Source organism: Dreissena polymorpha, chromosome 8 (genome assembly GCF_020536995.1).
Source record: "Dreissena polymorpha isolate Duluth1 chromosome 8, UMN_Dpol_1.0, whole genome shotgun sequence".
Taxonomy (NCBI): domain Eukaryota; kingdom Metazoa; phylum Mollusca; class Bivalvia; order Myida; family Dreissenidae; genus Dreissena; species Dreissena polymorpha.
Window position 1 is genome coordinate 1,788,119 of NC_068362.1, and position 13,302 is coordinate 1,801,420.

At 33.5% G+C, this 13,302-nt stretch overlaps 1 long non-coding RNA gene across 1 annotated transcript; it reads right to left on the reverse strand.

Moving 5' to 3' along the window:
• Positions 1-1,447: 1,447 nt before the first annotated feature.
• Positions 1,448-12,123, reverse strand: LOC127841623 (uncharacterized). Its single transcript, XR_008031186.1, has 5 exons — positions 11,984-12,123; positions 4,772-4,872; positions 3,578-3,657; positions 2,527-2,580; positions 1,448-1,895 (listed from the first exon to the last, which is right to left on the reverse strand). It is a non-coding gene; the product is annotated as an uncharacterized LOC127841623 (long non-coding RNA).
• Between the last annotated feature and the right edge of the window lie 1,179 nt (positions 12,124-13,302).

The following is a 13,302-nucleotide window of genomic DNA, read 5'->3' on the forward strand; positions in this document are numbered from 1 at the left end:
AATGCGACCCCGTCTTTCATTATCGAGTGAAGCCCCCGCAGCTATGCCCGGTTTTATGACCTAAATCAGGTTGTAAAATACATGTGTCAAACCAGATAACAAATTGTAATAAGGCAATTAGATTAATTCACGTTTGCATTAAATGTCTCAGTTCTCATTTGAAAGCATTTTTACCATGTTTCGCGAGAGAAGTTTTACTTTTATTGTTAGTATTAAACACTTACCTGTATTGCAGGTGCGATGCTGCCATTTGTCGCAAACGTCACATGTGATGCCATGCTGCAGCGAGCGAACGGCATTCTTACACACTAAACACTTGTCTTCCTCCATCACAAATTTACAAACAATAACACTTACAAATTTATTTACGATTAACACAAGTAACATCCAATATCATACCAAATTTCACAGCACAATTATAGAACTAGTAACCAAAGTATAACATAGATAGCAAAATGACTTATGATACCAATTAACACAATAATAGCACTTTTATACGTTTTTGCAATAATTTCGTTAAGAATTGCTAAATAACCGACAAAAAAACAACAATGGAACATACCAAACAAATACTCATCATTTACACCTTTAATCAAACGCAATATTTAACAAACAAACCGACAATCGATACAATTTAAAGCCGGCACAATGTAACAATTAAAACAATTACATACATTGGTAACAGTTTGTAAAACAATAATGGTTTTCAATTAATTTCATTTTATCATCAATAATCAAAAGCAATACAAAGGAACAAACCGACAACTCAATATATATCATTTTGAACACCTTTATTCAATCATACACCCTAGTTAATAGGTGTAGAAAAATATGGGGCCGAATGAGCCTGGTCGATTTGGGGCCGAATAAGCTTGGGGCCGAGAAGCCTGAAATTTCGGACTGGGCCGAAAGAGCTTGGGGCCGAAAGAGCCTGCTACCCAAATTAATGACATTTTAATGTCAAGGCTACACCACACGTAGCTAAAGAAGCTTCAGCGTACAGTTTATATAGTATTGACATACCGAGCGTCGTTTAAAAATTAAACAAGAGTAATAAAGGGTATAAAAAGGCGAAAAATAACTGTCTCGGCGTGGACGTCGCCATCTTGACTATCACGTGATTACCCCCTCTGTAAACAAATATAAAAACATATTCTTAGTCTGCACACTCATAGATGACAGAATAATAGCAAAAGTTTACTTGTTACAAAATGATTCATTTTTGGTTACATTTAACTATTGTTGGTTTTTCAAAACATCAATCAATTTACTGAAAAGTGAAACTTTTTCATTGTGCATTTGTTTAGCAGTTTCCAATTTTTCCCTTTCCCTTTTTTCTTCTTGATCCTGAAACACTTTTAGAAAGTTGATGACTTGAGTTGCAGAGCTTTCTCTTCTTTCTTTTGTCTTGCATGCCTTTTTAGGTGGCTCACCTGAATCCGAGTCCCCCTCTTCACGCTGACATGATGGTGTTGATCCATGATCTGAATCTGGCTCTTCGGATTGGCTATTTGACGATGATGACAAAGTGTAGACTGGCGTGGTATCATGCCTGTCTAGAAGTATGTCGTCCAAATTCTATGGATTTTCTGTCCTTTCCAGTTTGCCTATTTAGGTCCTTTACCCGTCTATATGAAGACAGAAGTGTCTTCCATCGTCCTTCTACCTGTTTTGGTGTGAATGAATAACCCATGAAATTTTATTCATTTGTAACTTCCAACCACAAAATCTTTTTTTTATTGATGGATTTTTGAATTATTCCACTTTGTCTTTGTATAACGCAATAAGTAGTTCTGTTTGTGGCCTTGACCACTTTAATGTCTCTGTAGAACTAGAAGTGTCATCTTGTTCTTTGTGTAGAAGCTCTGCTACTTCTGCCACAGCAGAAGTTGTCCCTACAATAGCAACAATGTAATTTAAGTAAAACTTAAGTTGGTAAACTGAAGATTTTTTATATTTATAGCAGGACTACTGAATGTGGCAGTTTGGTAAGTTTCAACTACATGTATTTCATAACAAAGGTTTAAGCAGAATGGCATTCACAGAATCTTTAGACAGACGGAAAGTGCAATGCTGAACAATCCCTGCCAATGTTAAATGGAAGGGGCATAATAATAACCATCTTGTTTGTAATTTACAACCCGCACACACCACCAATTTGTTAACAAGCTTTTTTGACATTATTGGACACAAGTGTGTTATGACAAATGTTGCTCCTAGATCATGTGCCTTTTCTTTAATTAACTAGAAATATGTCCATAGGACACTGTATCCCTGCTAATTGGCACAGGTAACAATAGGCCTGAGTTCTCAATGTTACTGACCATAAGATTACAATTTTAAGTTTGCATCAACAGCCATGTGACCTACATGTAGATAGTTAACCAAATGAACCAATTTAAATACTTTGGCATACAGAAATAAAGTAGTAAGAAATAGTAGACGAAAGACACAATTACTCTGAAGAGTGGTTTCATCACTGGAATATTTTGTCATAGTCAAGTTAACACAGATTAAAGGTCGAACCTTGATTGATTAGCGATGAGATGTATCCGTACGCTCGTTGTCTGGTAAGCGGATCTGAAAAGAAAATTCATAGTAAATTGAATGACTTCTGGGAAATTTGTTTGGAAGCAGTAACCCAACATTTATTTCACCAAGACTTATATTGTTTTTTGTGTGTGTTTGTTTTTGGCAAAATTTTAAATATAAGTATATGAAATCAATGCATGTATTAACTTTAAAGCCCTCAAAAAAGTAAGACTTGTTCCTGTACACTTTGCCATCAATATTTTTTTATTTTAGCTCAGCTAATTTAATACAAACAAGTGAATTTTAACAAGTTACACTCAACTGTGGGTGGCTTGACCTGTGAACTTGTGACCCAAAAATAAGTGTGGCGTGTAGATCTCAAGGTGCAGCTACACATGAAGTTTCAACGTTGTAAGTAGAAGCACTATGATTTTAGAGCCATTGTTTAGGTTTAAGCATGACGCAGACGGCAGACGCCGGACGGCGAGCTGGCTATGACAATACCTCGGGTTTTCTCCGAAAACAACCAAGCTAAAAATTTAAAATTACTATTTTTGCCAGATAACCATACATTTGGATGATAAGTTACACTGTTAGTAACTGATGGGTGTATGGGATATACACTTTAAGTAATTTCATACCATATGAAAACGAAGTTACTGTGTAATGATTATATCTCAACCGATTACTCAGAATATATGGAAATTACTCGGGTGTATGGAAAATACACCATGGGCATCTGATTGCTCTTAGCCAATCGAATTTCAATAAAGTACATTAAACACAGAAACCAATCGAATTAGGTCATTTTTGTAGAAGGGGCGATATTAACTTAGACTTTAGACTAAACAGTGGAATTTTTAAAAAGCTTAAAAAATTGTGCGGTCAATCTAGACCAAAATAAAAAAACTTTTTAGGCATAAACAAAATGTATACAAGATATATGTTAGATAAATTCACATAATTGACTCTAGAGCATTTCAATAAGCCGTAAGCTTTGGATGCAATCGAGCTAAAATAAATTATTACTCTTTAACTTACATACCAGACGAATTTAGCGATTCCACGATCGCCGTAAGTGCTGCTACTTCATGGTTGACACCATCAATGCTCACAATGAATGTTCTGGAATCACACAAATTGAATAAAAGGAAAGAAGTAAATTATTGTACAACCGTGATTGAACTTAATACCAGTCAACTTTAATTGTAACATAGAAAATGCTTTAATCTAAGTAATGTAATACAATAATAACAATTATCGGCTCAAGATCCTCCCAGATATTATATTATATCTAAGATGTATATCATACTATATATACTATGTTTTCATTCATGTATGTGCTTTGTGAGGTAGCTGCTGATCATTTCCTCGCAGATCTGATCTGAGGGAATAGCAATTTTCTTAAATCCTTTTTGTATCTGTCGCACCTTTTGTGCCCATATTTCTCATTCAGTCTTTACCCTATTGCTTTAAAGGCAGCTTGTAGACATTTATAAGTCAAGATCAGCAGGTACAACACACATTTTTTTAATTACACAATGTATTAATGTTATTTATTTTAAACCCACCTTTGATTTTTCATTCCAGTATATGATACTCTGATGTTTTGTAGTTATTTATTTATTCTCATTGAATCTCAAATATGCTTGCTCAATTGTTACATGTTATGTTGTTATGATATGTCGGTAAACAGCTATACATAGGTAATGTTTATATTGCCATATATGCACCGACTTAAAATAAAAATTGAATTGGGATCATTTCTGAAGACTCCTCCCCCGTAGAAATATACCAGAAGTGGCCCTTCTTCGTATTTGAACATATACAGAACTCGTGTTTGCCTTATTGACAACAGATACCATTACCACATACTTATTTTATGCTACATGAGAGCGCTTTGTTAGCTTTTGATATCATGAACTTATGTTTCTTTATGAAAATCCATTTTTTTGGCATTGTGAAAAAGATTTAGTGTTCAAAATACAATTTTAAATGCATTGGTAATACTTACACCAATTGATCGGCCATGTTTTCGTGTCACGTGACCTATTTCGCTTCTTTCTCTTCTGCCTTTCGCGCGAAATCGAAGGAAGAGCTTCTAAAATTAGAAGACGACCAATCAAACGCTTTAGAAGCGCTCTTCATCTTTCAGAAGCTCTTCCGTTTTACCAAACGAACCGGCTAGCTGTTACCTCGTTAGTTCTCTCTCTCTCTCTTTCCCTTACTCCTTTCTTACCTTCCTACATCGAGGTGGCACACTACAGCTTTTTTAGTCTCGGCCAATCTCGTACACAAGCAGGAGCGAACCGATGTCTGGAAACTGGTCACCTCGCAAATCTGAAAATAAAACAAGCACATTTGCAGAAAGGTTGAGGCTGTGCCTTCTGAAAAATCTGTAACATTCAAATCAAATGAGTTGGGGCAAAATGTTTTAGTATCGATTATTTCAAATCAAATCATCAGAATTCTGTGTGTTTCCGAGCCTTTTTAAGCCAGTTTCAACAACAAACTGCCACTTTCCCGCAGAAGCAAGGTGCCTGGAAACCATGTTTTTACATTGGTAACTTACCAAGTACTAAACAGCAATGGAGAAAATTGGGGATCAAAGGATAAGATTTTTTGTCATAGTTCAATGTCCGTACGCCCTTTCAAATTTCCATACAGAAATACTAACCGGAGCCAGCATTACACCTGTTTTCAAATTGCATTAATTCTACTTCCTGTATGCAGCTATAGTTGCAATACCAATGTTTTGGTAACTTACAAACATCCAAGAAAAATCACCACAGCTCAAACCTGACATTCATTATTATTTAGACACTCAAATTGGTGCTTACTTGAGCAATGTTCTCTTTATTTAAAAATTTGACCGGGGCCAATTCGCATTGGTGGCTAAAAAGTGTGGTGTGCAGCCTAGAGACGTAATTTGTTGACGCATGTGACCCAGATTCAAACTCGTTCTTCTTATTGTCAAGATAAGCATGTTTCATAAAAATTTAGCAATATATATGGTCTCTAGAGTGTTAACTACAGTTTAGATTCTTACTACCATCAAAATAAAGCATTATACAGTGCCAACTTTTCATGTTTCATAATTATTTCGCGCGCTATAGTGATAAGACAAAGGCAACATACAATGTGTGTACATAGAAGGAATATTATTGATAAATTATAATTAACGTTATGTTTAAGTTTTAACATCGTCGTGGTTCTGATATTTGTTTGCGTAAAAAGCATTAACTATGATTTACGGTAAGTACCGGTAATTCAAATAATTTAGTAAACCATTGATATAAACGAGAACTAAACTCCGGAAATAGTTGATATCTTATGTGAATAAAATGTATGCAGATAACACGAAGGAAGTAATAATCTATAATCGTTTTGAAAAATGACTACTCTATCACCTTTTTAAAAGCTGCATATAAGATGCGATTTATAGTTGTGTTTGTGGCAATCCGGAACAGTTCTTTGCTCCGGAAGTCTAAAGTTTAAACATTTAAATTGTAAGTTTAAGGATCGAATTTTCGATTTTGTTCCAAAATAAGAAACTAATTATCGAATATATTTTTCAACATTATTTCCCATCCCTAGTTTCATTAATTTCGCCAATTTGTGTAATGGCTATTGTGTCCGCCTAGCGACCGTGAGGTGAGGTCAATATTTCGATACCCATTGAGGGAGCGTTCTTAAGATCGTCTCCAAAGACACCAAGTACTGGTTCCTGGCCAAGGGAACGGACTTGAGAGCGTTTCAATAAGCCTGCTTCTGATGCAATCGAACTAATTTAAATAGGTTTAAACTATTTTTTCCGCGGGAACAGGACTCAATTAATCAAGTCTGATGATCATATCATGAGACATAACTCAGTTTGTTTTAAGAAATGGGTCAGTTATTTTTTTTAATAGTTATTTTACAGCTTTAATAATTTTCTTTTCATGCATTATGCATTAATAATTAATGTATTCATTAAATTCTCACTTGAGTTCGAGGTTCACAATTGTTTGTTTGTTATTTCACGTTGGTGTGGATTTATATTTTGTTTCCGCAGACAGATAGAAGGGAAATAAATAGAGGGATTGAAAGAACCAAAGGGGTATAACTTTATTGTAACAATTTTTCAGGAGATAATCCCTCTTATGAGGAATTCAAATTTAAATGGGACGAATCGTTACGCAATGAATTCCGCTCGGGTATAATAGCCAAATTACCGGATTTTAATAGAACTGTGAACGATTGAAATTGCTATTGTAATGAATCGATTAACAATGCGTTGAATAGTTTTACTGACGTTTTTCGCAGAGTAGCAGATCCGTTTTTCTCCAAAAGTATTGTTATTTCTAACAAATCCGAATGCGAAGAAAGTGGTAGCTTTAAGTATAAAGATTGGTTTGATACCGACTGTAAAATCGCACATTTAAACTATAAAAGAATGTTAAACTGATTAAATTCTTACAGAAACGATGTCAATAGAATGCAGTTATTAGAATACAAAGGCGCTTATATAACATTAATCAACAAAAATAAGAAAAAATACAATCAAAGGAAAGTTAACGAGTTAGAGAGTTTGACGAATAAAAAAACAACATATTTTTGGAAATACTTTAAATCTAAAAGAAAAACAAAAACAAAGGTGAAACTATATCATTAGATAATTTTCGTTCATTTTTTCTTAAGTATTAGCAGTGGTATTTATGAGTTCGAGAATGATGAGGCTGAATCATTTTGTTCCAATAATAATTTTGATTTGCCGAATACCATTTACTATTAATGAAATAATAAAAGGTATTAATTCTTTGAAACGAAATAAATCTTGTGGAAGTGATTGCCTTTTGAATGAATATCTGTTAGAATGTAAAGATATTATTTCATCTCATATATGTGAACTATTTAATGCAATTTTAAACTCTGCTGAGTATCCACAAAAGTGGACCGAGGGTATAATAATCCCTATACACAAAAAGGAAATAATTCAGATATTAATAATTATAGGGGAATAACACTTCTTAGTTGCTTATCTAAACTTTTTACCTCTGTTGTTAATGCACGCATTGAAACCTTTTGTAACAACTTTAATATGATTTCGGACGCACAGTTCGGATTTAGAAAAGGGCGATCCACTGTTGATGCTATTTTTATTTTAATGTCTTTATTACAAAAATATGTTAATGAAAATAAAAGGTTATATGTTATATACGTTGATATGTTAAAATGTTTTGATACTATTTATAGAAATGGTGTATGGTTAAAAATATACAAATGTGGTATTGAAGGCAAACTGCTCAGAATTATTAAAACATGTATCATAATGTCAAATCTTGTGTAAGGCATTGTTCATCCTATTCAGAATAGTTTAGTTATGCTGTCGGACTACGTCAAGGGGAAGTAAAGTCACCTCTAATATTTTACCTATTTATTGAAGATCTAGAATTATTTTTACAAGATAGTTTTACTTCCGGTTTGATCAGTGATGATATTATACTTATATTGTTGCTTTTTGATGACGATATAGCAATACTAGGTAAATAGCCTGAAGAAGTACATTCTCATTTGGACCGTTAATTGAATACTGCAATACATGGGGACTAAAGGTAAATATTACTAAAACGAAAATTATGGTTTTCCGGAAACGTGGTCGTCTTTTACCATCAGAACATTGGTCATATAATGGTCAACCAATAAAGGTTGTCAATGATTTTAATCATTTGGGTACAGTTTTTAATTATACAGGTAATTTCTCTTTGAACCAAGAATATCTAGCTGGTAAAGCACTAAAAGCAATAAATATTTCATTCATTAAATGTAAAGAATTTGATTTAAATTCCAAAATTGTATGTCAGTTGTTTGATGCTTTTGTTGGTTCAATTCTTAACTATGCATGCGAAGTTTGGGGCAACACAAAGTCAAAAGAAATAGAACGAATACATTTAAAATTCTGCAACAGATTGCTGACTGTTAAACAGAACACTTGTAGTGCAGCAGTATATGGGGAGTTGGGTCGGCATACTTTATTTATTAATCGTTTTATTAGAATTGTTAAATACTGGTTGAAAATTTCAAATTTTGATAATATTATTATAAAAAAGTGTATATTTTAAGCACTGCAAGATAGAAATAAGGGACATATAAATTGGGTTACTAATGTTAAAAGGCTGTTAGACACATATGGACTTTCACATGCTTTTGATGACGTGCATTGGGTCGTTGTTAACCTATTTTTACATCAATTTAAATGTAGAGTAATTGATACGTATATCCAGGACTGGCATAGTTCTGGACATGTATTGTGTATTTAAACCTGTTTTTGTATATGAACATTACCTTGATCATATTCCTAAATCCCTGAGGGCATACATTACTAAAGTACGATTGTCAATTCTTCCACTTAGAATACAGACTGGTAGATATGCTACTCAAAACACCTCTAGAAACGAACGGCATTGCCTATTATGTAACGAATCAGATTTAGAAGATGAGTTCCATTTTGTATGTAAATGTACTAAATATCACTATCACTAAATATATCAATATCAGAAAGAAATATTTAAAACCATTTTACTACAATAAACCATCTGTATATACATTCCACCAATTACTAAATGGTAATAACACAAATGAGCTATTAATGTTGGAATAATATATTAAATATGCGTTAAAAGCAATAAATACATTTTTGAACACTACTTTGAAGTATACATAGGGTTTTCCCCCTTAACACTGTAATACTGTACTAATGCTTGTTATATCTTATCTTGTTAGGCATCTAATTAAATGTTATAACTTTTCATTAAGTAATGTATTAATGTATAATATATGTATTTTTTTAATGTATTGTAAAACTATATCTAACCATAACACAATGTTAAACAAAATGTTAAAAGCGTGACATCATGTATGTATATGTTATTGATGTATTTAGACGATGTACTCTGTACAAGTCTCAATAAAGATTCTTGTCTTGTGTCTTGTCTTGTCTATCAACATAAAGAAGTAAAACTCCAGCTGCTGGAGTAGTATTGAATTATTATTATAAACAGTTAGTAGGTCCTTTATTTAAGGCAAGTGACCGATTGACAAAACAGTACAAAACAGGTCAATACAGCACAATACAAAACAACATAAACACAAATAAGAATAAAGCTGGGGTCGCCGCCTTGGAACGGTCAATGCAAAGCATTGGGGGTTTAAACCGGTTTATGAGCGCTCAACATGACCCAGCAATATTCATAATACATGTACGTGTAAATAAATGGGGATTTAAACCGGTTTTGGAGCGCTCAACCTCACAATTGGCCCAGCAATATTCATAATACATGTACGTGTAAATAAAATTTAAACTTTTTTAATCACATATTGTATATTTCAATGAAGTGATTAGAAGTTTAAGTCGTTTTCCTTTTAAGTTTCGAAAACCAGACTTTTGACATCATGCATACATTTAAACTTCTCTTCGCCGCCAGTGTCAAAGTATCGTCATCAAAGTATTGCAATTAGTTTTCCCCGAGGAGGACAAACACGTAGTCCCATAATTGAGATACAGAAAAGAGAAGGACTGATTATCGAAATAAGATGGCTCTGATGGTCTTTAAATGCTCACCTGAGTTCAAGCTTCAAAATGGTTGAAAATTTGACCCGGTGACCTAGTTTTTGTCCCCGCTAGACCCGGATTCAAACAGGGCCTATATTTTTTAAGATAAACAATCAAACCAAGATTTATCATGATTGAGTACTTAATGTAAACTTTAGAGGGTAACATGTTATTTTAAATTTTCACCGGGTTACTTAGTTAAGAAACATAAACGTGGGCCAAGATATTGTCTGAGTCAATATAACTATTCTGATCAAGTTTCATTGAGACTGAATTATACATTTGGCAGCTAGATTGGAAAAGCGGTGTTTATAATATTTGACCTGGTGACACAGTTTTTAGAAGCATGTGAACTACTTTCGAATTAGGCCTAAATATAAAGATAAAAATGTGACCGAGTGTTATCAAGTTTGCGTCTCAATTCCTGCATATAGAGAGGTTATAATATTTAGCTAAACTTTGATCGTGTTACCTGGATTGGACGCAGGTGACCCAGATTTAAACTCGGCATAGATATTGTCAACATTAACATTCGTCCAAGTTTAAACAATGTTTAGCAATAAATATTGACTCTATAGTGGTTCCAATGTTTTTCAACGGTTTTAGAAGTTGAACTTATTTTCGAACGCGCGTGATCCAAAGTTGATCTCGACTTGTCAAAATAAACATTCTTACCAAGTATCAAGATTGAGTCATGTGCGGCCTCTAGAGTGGTTTCAATATTTTTTCTTATTATTTGACCTAGTGTCTGGAAGCACGTGGTCCCGAGTCGAACTAGGCATAGATATTGTCATGAGAAACATTATTACAAAGTTTCATCAAGATAAGTCATTAATGTTACCTCAAGAGTGGTGACAATGTTTCATAAGATTTTACCTGACGACGTTATATTTTGACACACTTGATAAAGATTTGAACCGACCTAGATGTTGTCAAGATAAACATTTCGTCAAGGTTTTCTCAAGATTGGATAACCACCACGTCGGATTATTGCTAAAATACCTGCGAGAGTTTTATGAATAAAGCTCAAAGTTGTTAATATGTTGTATGAAGCGTATGTAGTTTTAGCAAATTAGTTAAATCAAATTATTTATAAAGCACATTCGCGTAGTTACTTAAGTGTATTCTACTGTCATTTTATCGAAAACATGCCAAGTCGTGAATTAGTATTGTTGAAGGTTTTTACACGTACACTTATAACTTTTTTGCTGGTATGTTTGACAATATATACCTGCCAATATTGATTTATTATTGAATGGTTGTAAAATATGTACTCCGGTAAACCAGTCCAAATCAACAAGTATCGAAACTGTTTAAATAAGAAACCATTGACATAGACGTCACTCGTTTCAATGTCCTACCAATAACCAGAATTATGTCATGTTACCCATGCACATACAACAAGTGAAGTGAGCTTATAGTGGTAAATGCAAAGCAAGTGTTTATGATCTACGTTTTAACATCTCAATGCCATTGTTTGTAGTACGTAGATACAATTGTAAATTTAAATTTTTGCATGTTGTTATCTCCACACTTTTGGTTTAAACATATTTATAACATTAATGGAGTAAAACTCTTCATTCAGGTTAACAGTCAAGGCGAATATAAATGTAGAGATACTCATAAAGATAAATAATAACCTAAACACTCGACGTTGAATTTAACCTCGACATAAAGTTTAAAAATCCATTCCGTGTTCATGTGTTTTTCCCGGACAGCCAATTAAAAGAAAACACGTTCTTACAAGTAATTCGCTAGATTATCAGCACATGACCAGTCGTGCTACAAAAAAGTTAGAGGACGTGAAATATATATGCAATCAAAAAGGCCTAAAATTTACGCAAGCATACATGTAGATACCTGATTAAATATGTTTTATTTTAGTGTATCGCCGATCAATAATCTCGTGCTCTATATGTTATAAATACAGTGTAACGATTGATAAAACCAATTATATTGGCGATTTTGGTTTCATTATTTTCCTGTGCACTTTCGAATTCAAAAGAGGAAGTGAGTTGGATAAATTTCAAGGCAACACCACACGAAACACCACCATAATAGAACAAAAGGACGAATGCTGCAGTTCTTATGATTTTCTATAACATAGAATTCGGTATAAATAGAATTTGTATGAATAGAATTCGGTAGTTGTTGATATTACGCTTGAACAATTTGTTATGATACAGAAATAAAATAAAACCATTGGTCACCAGTTATGTTATTAGTTGTTCGCTTGCGAACAACTAAGGTTAGTTTTACGCGTCGCAAGTCGGTCTGCTTTAAACTATGGCGTACCATTTGGGTCAAAAGCCAACAAGACCTACCAGGTAAGACGAGAAATGTACTTCGACGAAAACTATGTTGTACAAAAATTGTACTTCGAAGTACAAATATGAAAGACACTTCGACGTATAAATTTAACGTCGAAATACAATTTGTACTTCAAATTTTCTGAATAGCCAATCAAAACACTCGTCTCTTGAGCCGCCTTTCCTTCAGATTTATTCATAACAAATGTTAAAAAAATCTCTTTTTTAATTGAAGACAAACTGGATAAAAATATCAAAATTGAAACAAAAAAGAAGTTAGTATTTAATAAATTGAAATAGATTACATACCAATTTGAAGAAGATTCAATGCTGCCTTTTAAAAAAAATTATCAAGCATATTGTGAGCATTTATTGACCTTGCGGGGCGGAGTATCACGGTCCAGTGCATTACTGTGTAGGAAATTCCCAACTGTAACCAAACAATTACCAAACGATTACGGGATTAAAAATGTGAAATAACCTCCGTGGTTTGGTCGTATTTTGTGATAACCATTGTTTGCATAGGTCAGAGGTTACTTCCGACACGCCCTGTCAATAAATACGCACAATATCTATGAGCTAGCGGTCGATAGTCGCATAATTTGGTATAAATAATAATAATACTGTTCAATAAATACGCACAACATCTATGAGTTAGCAGTCGATAGTTGCATAATTTGGTATAAAGAATAATAATAATAATAATAATAATAATAATGTTCATTGTCAAATATCTCTAAAAGGAACAGATGTAAGGCGTCTTCTGATTGGCTAACACTCAAGGGTCGGTAAAAACTGTACCTCGAAGTACAATTTAGTACGTCAACGTACAAATAAATGTACCTCGACGTAAATATTGTACGTCGAAGT